The sequence below is a fragment of the Camellia sinensis genome, chromosome 14 (genome assembly GCF_055761805.1).
Source record: "Camellia sinensis isolate YWXY chromosome 14, ASM5576180v1, whole genome shotgun sequence".
NCBI lineage: Eukaryota > Viridiplantae > Streptophyta > Magnoliopsida > Ericales > Theaceae > Camellia > Camellia sinensis.
In genome coordinates, this window is record NC_138974.1 from 37,011,507 (window position 1) to 37,017,750 (window position 6,244).

A 6,244-nucleotide genomic window follows, 5' to 3' on the forward strand; every position below is an offset into this window, starting at 1 on the left:
GCTACGGAATAGACACACACAACACTTTTATGATAATTTTTATATGTAAATATCGGTCTTTTTGGTCAATACATTTTGTAATAAAAATAGAAGCTCCGATAATTATTTTGGTACCCTCATTTAAATATTACTTCCACTCGCGTTTATTGATTTGTTTAAGAATTGGCCGGAGGTAACCTCAGTTACTGGCCATCACAATGCTTAACCCTTGGGTACGGGGAGCGGGTCGTGACAATATCAATTATCATAATTATACTTTTTGTGTTATTAAGAAATTTAAAAAAAATGATAAAATAGGAAATTCATATTATTTTATTTCTTAATTTTTGAAAATGAACTAATATTTTGGAATAATAAAAAATGAAATAAGAGACTAATATTTTGAAACGAAAAGCGTAAGTTTTTTAGACTTTGGTTGGTCAACATGATGATACGGACTGAACTTATTTAAAAAATTAAAATCACATCTTGCCTATAAGTCTAAATCTTATAAATTAAAAATTAAATCGAATCGGGTTATACATTTTTCATTCACATATTTTAATATTTTTATTAGTTTTTTAATTTTATTTCCCAACATAATTCAAGTATTTTATTTTATTTTTTAAAATTTTTACATCTCATATAAGAAAAAAAATCAAGTAACGTATAATACGTACAAGTGGAGAAAAACATAAAATGAAAAATTAAAGCTTTAAACACGAGAAAAATAAATAAAATCTTTAAATATGAAGACTTTAAACTTTTTTTATATGGAGCAATGTTGATCCATTTAGTTTTAAAAGTTTTCTTATGAACCAATTAATCTTTTTTGTTTTGAAAAGTTGTATTCATTTAATTTGATATCATTTGAGTTTAAGTGATGCCGTTTTATGATTCATTTTTTTAATTTTGTGATTTGTTTTTGGGATGTGAATAGAAATGCGAGGTATGAAAAATTCTTTTTGGAAGGATTGGTGGCTGAAGTATTGGTTGTTGAGCATGAAAATTTATATTTATATTAGTATGATTTTTTGGTGTTACATTAAATTTTTACGTTTGAAAAAAATAAACTAAATAGTTTTTATGTATTACATTGATTGGAGTATTACGTTTGGAAAAATATACTAAGCAGTTTTTTTTAGAATGTTACGTTGTTATGTTTGAGAAAAGCACGCTAAGAATTTTTTAGTATATTACATTGAAATGTTATGTTTGGAAAAAATAAATTAAAGAGTTTTTGTGTGTTACATTGATTGCAGTGTTATGTTTGGCAAAAATATACTAAAGTTTTTATTTTCATTTTTATTGTTACGCTGTTACGTTTGAGAAAAGTGTATTAATTTTTTTTTGTGTTATATGGTGTTACAATTGGGAAAGTACACTAAAAAAGTCCAAAAGTCAACGCATAACATGCATGTTTATATTTGTGAAAGTCAACACATTTGGGAAAGTACTCCTAAGTAATTTTTGTATATTATATTGATTGGAGTATTATATTTGGAAAAAATACAGTAAGAAATTTTTATGAAGGGTTACATTTAGTAATTTTAACATTATGAGAAAACTAACATTTATCTATCAACACATAACATGCATGTTTATACTTTGCATTTTATGTAATTCACACTAAAATGGGACATTCAAGTCCGTAAGAAAAAGGAAGGACCAAACACTTCATAAAATCAGTATTTGAGATTTATTGGTATTTTACTTAAAAAAAAAAAAATCAAATAAAACATTAGACTTATCCATACAGTCTCTTACGGATCAAGTTTGTGGGTGAGCTCAAATTACAAACCTTTGTCTAAATTTTAAATATTTTTTATGGATTAAGACGGACTGGATGCTCAAGTAGCCTAGGACGGATGGGGCAAGTTAGGTAATCTCGAGTTTTTTTTGTCCACTTGGGGACTTCTAAATTTTATCATATTGGTTAATGTGTTTAGGTTGCATTTAGACCTCGTTTGACAAGTAGCTTTTTTAGCTAAAAGTAATTAAAAAAGCCAAAAAATCAACAACTTATAACAAAAAGTCAAAGATTCTATTTTCTTTCTACTTTTTGCACATCTTATCGTAAAAAGTCAAAAAGTCATCCCAAATATATTAGTTTTTTTTACATCATATTTTAGCAAAAAAAATCAAAAGTTACTAAAAAAACATGTTCCCAAACGAGGCCAGTGTCATTTTTGTACCCGCACTTAGGGTCTTTTGGGAAGCTACAAAAAAAAGAAAAAGGTCAACTTTAATTTTTCACTTATTTTAGGTCATATTATTTCTCACATTTTTTTTTCTCATAAAAAGATAAAAAAGTTAAAAAAAATTAATTTTTTACTAAACGTTCAAAACACCACTTAGGGTTGCAAATAAATAGTGTCGTTCGTAAACAAACTTGAATTCAGCTCGGTAAGAGCTCGTTCGAATTTCGTTGGTTAATTTTTTTCGTTAAATTTTTAATAAACAAGTCCAAATATTCTAAAACTTGGTTTGTAAACTTGGCTTATTAACTGGCTCATTTAATATTTATTATTTATATATTAAACAATGTAAAATTATGTATTAAGATAAATATGTTATTTATATATTTAGAAAATATAAATGTAAATAATAGTTAGGGGTGGGCGCAGGGTTATCCGACCCACCCAACCCGCCCTACCCTACCCGAATCGCAGACCTTTGGGCGGTTTCGCAAGCACGTTAGGGTTGGATGACGTTTGGATTATGGCTGAATTTCGGGTTGCGGGCGGGTTGTGGGTTTGAACCGAACTCGCCCAACTTGCCCGCTTAAACAGATTTTTTTTTTTTAATATGTAAAATTTGGACCGTTGATCTTCATCTTTAGTATAACAAACAAAAAAACCCTAATCTCTCTCAATCAAACACATTACATTTGCGCAGCTGGAGAGAGCTTTTCTCTCATCTCATCTCATCTCATCTCATGTCAATCTCTCTCTCTCTCTCTCTCTCTCTCTCTCTCTCTCTCGTTTTTTATCGCACTGATCGCAACTCTGCTTTCAACTTTGTTTTCTCATCGCTGATCGACCTCTGGTTTGTTATCGCACCACCAATCGACTTCTGCTTTCTCATCACCGATTGATCTTTGCTTTCTTATCGCAACTCTGTGCGTAGCTTCACTTCGAATCTCACTCTCTCGTGCTTCGCAAGATCGACTCTGCTTGGAACTCACAGGTAAGACTCTGTGCTCTTTAGATCTGTCTGTCTGTCTGTCTGTCTCCCCGGTCTCTTTTTTTATTTTTTATTTTTTTTTATGCAATCAGATGTGTAAGCCATAGATCTGTGTTAAATTTGTGTTAAATCAGATGTTTTTATGCAATGAGATGTGTATGCAATCAGATGTTTTTTTATTTGTTTATTTGTTAAATCTGTTAAATCGATGTTAATCTGTGTTAGATCTGTTAAATCTATGTTAATCTGTGTTAAGGCAGCATGTACTCTGAAACTGCTACCATATCTCACTATAAATTAAAGATGCTCTTTGTTAGGTTCCTGCTTGCAGAAGAAAGAAGAAGAACAATCTTAAGAAGTGAAAATAGCATACCCTGACATTTTTCTTCTTTTTCAAAATCCTTTATCTCAAAAAAAAAAAAAAAAAAAAAAATACAAGGCAGTAAAGCAAATCAGCCACGAAGCAAAAAAATTTAAGAACTCAGATCCCACACATCAAAAAACACACATAAAATGAAACTTTCAGAAGCCAATATTAATTTTCGAAACATGAAACTACATTTGAAGATGTTTCAGGTACAATTACAAAAACAAATAAACATATTTCCATTGACCAAGCCATTATCACCAACTCCCAAAGACAAGACTTGTTGATCTTTAGGTATATTTTCAAGTTCAACCTATAATGTTGATGCTAATACTATAATTGAACTCTAATCCATTTGCTCATTGGTATATTTTTCATTACTTTATTCTTTGATACTTTTTTTTGTCAAAGGAATTATGAAGATTGAAGATTAATTTTTTTATTTTTCAGTTTGTTTTTGTATAGGGTTCATCAATCAAATGCATGGAATTAGAACTTGGATGTGATTTATGATGATGGAGTTTTGAGATATTGTGTTGGAAGTGTTTTTCTTTTATTTGACAATAATTTTCTTTTATTTTTTTTTCTTGCATTTTTGATGAATGTAATAGTTAATGAAGTTTGAATGATTTTATTTTAATTTTGGATGAATGTAATAGTTAAGCTTAGGATTTTGAATGATTTTATTTTAATTTTGTATTATTGGGTAGTAGTAGTAGTAGATGAAGAATGTTGAGAAAGTAGTTGAAGAATGAGATTGATGATTTACTTTAGGATTGTAAATGATTTTACTTTAATTGTATTGTTGGGTAGTAGATTAATTTTGAATGATTTTAAGATTTTGAATGATTTTAGGATTTTATAATTTGTTTGTGTTAGGAATTGATTTTGAATGATTTGTAAGTTTTAATGATTTAATTATTAATGTTGAAGCATTTTAGAAAATTGGAAGAAAATTATCTAAAATAAATATTTACAAAATAAGAAAAAAAAATTCAAAAACTAATTTTTAAAGGGAAAAATTCAAACCGCAAACCGTCCGCACATCCGCAAACCTTATCCGCACAAACTGCAAACCGCAGTGCAGGCGGTTGCGGTTTGACTTTTTTCCAAAACCGCAGAGGTGCGGGCGAATCAAAACCAAACCGCAAACAGCACAAACCGATCTGCAAACACCCCTAATAATAGTTAGCTATAGATGGTACATTTATATAATAGTGGTAGTAGATATTATTATTTTAGTAAAATATTGACTTTTTTTAGTATGTTAATATATATTGTATAATCAAAATTTTAATTGTAATTTTAGTCTTATACGCAAATATGAATTTATAAATTTTTTAGCTCGTTAAAGCTCGCGAACAGGCTCAAACTTGAGTCAAGCCGAAGCCAACTCAGCTCGAGTTTGGTTTGTAAAATTTTTACTGAGTTCAAACTCGATTTTGAGTTCATTAAAATCTTAATAAATAAGTCCAAACATATTAAAATTTAGCTCTGCTCGACTCGTTTACAGCTCTATCCACACTTGGTTTTTAATTTTTTGAGGAGAGAAATTATAATTTAGTGGCGCTTGCACAAAATAATTACAAATTTATAAAAAAAAATAAGATTTTAATTATTTATGTTTGTAAAATTTAGTCTTCCTTTAAATAAGGTAGCAATTAAGAGTAAGTTTACATGTATAGAAACTAAATACAGAATAAGACATAACATCTTTTGTGAGAGCGTTTTTTTTTTAAAAAAATACTAAGTTCCTTTTTGGGAATATGTTATTTTAGTAATTTTTTAATTTTTTTGTTAAAATATGAGATAAAAAAATTTAATTGTTTGGAATAAACTTTTTATAAAAAAAGGTGAAAAAAATAAGATAAATAATAAGCAGTGAGTAAATTGACCGAAATGGCCTTCTCAGTATAGCCGTGCATAGTACCTGTGGAGCGTCAGACTTGATGGGCTTCTGCAAGATATGTCACAACGGTCAAATAGTATTATTTTAAATTTCCTTTGGAGAGTAGACTTGGACTGTAATACAGCATTTAAATATGAAAAATGCTTGGGAACACTGATTAGTGTTCCCACTAATTAGGTGGTAGTGGGTCTCGTTATTAATGATGTGATATTTTGATCTTGGAGTTGTATTTTTTATTTTATTTTATTTTTTTAATGTATTAGTGGTATTAGTGGTGATGTTTTTAGTGGGATGAATCATTGTTGTTTAAATATATTTGTGTGATGTAATATTATTGAAATAATATTAATACAATGTATTTAAAAATGAACCTATCATGTCACAACGGTCAAATTGTATTTCCTTTGGAGAACTGTAAATAGCACATATTTAAAAAGAAAAATGATCCGGACCCTCTCTAGGTGACCACTATTGGCTTGTGATTGGCTAGATTTTTTTTATTTTTTTTTATTTTCTCCTCCAATCACCAATCTCCACATGTGTGTGGGTGTGGTGGGGATTGGTGATTGAGGGAGTCTCAATCATTTCTGATTTAAAAATTGTAAACAATATATTTGTGTGATATAATATTATGTGAATAATATTTAAATAATATACTTAAATTTTTTGAAAAAATAGTCATATGGATTGTACTTTGTGTGATGTAATAATATTTTTTTATGAAACATCACATTTTATGTTAAAAATCAAAAAAAATTTAAAAATTTTAAAATCCAACAAACTATATAGAGAAGTCCTGTAAT

General features: G+C 28.7%; 1 long non-coding RNA gene across 1 annotated transcript; it reads left to right on the forward strand.

The window, feature by feature from the left end:
- The first annotated feature begins 2,795 nt into the window (after positions 1–2,795).
- Positions 2,796–4,397, forward strand: LOC114320113 (uncharacterized). The gene is made up of 2 exons (XR_003649694.2): positions 2,796–3,168; positions 3,983–4,397. It is a non-coding gene; the product is annotated as an uncharacterized LOC114320113 (long non-coding RNA).
- Positions 4,398–6,244: the final 1,847 nt, after the last annotated feature.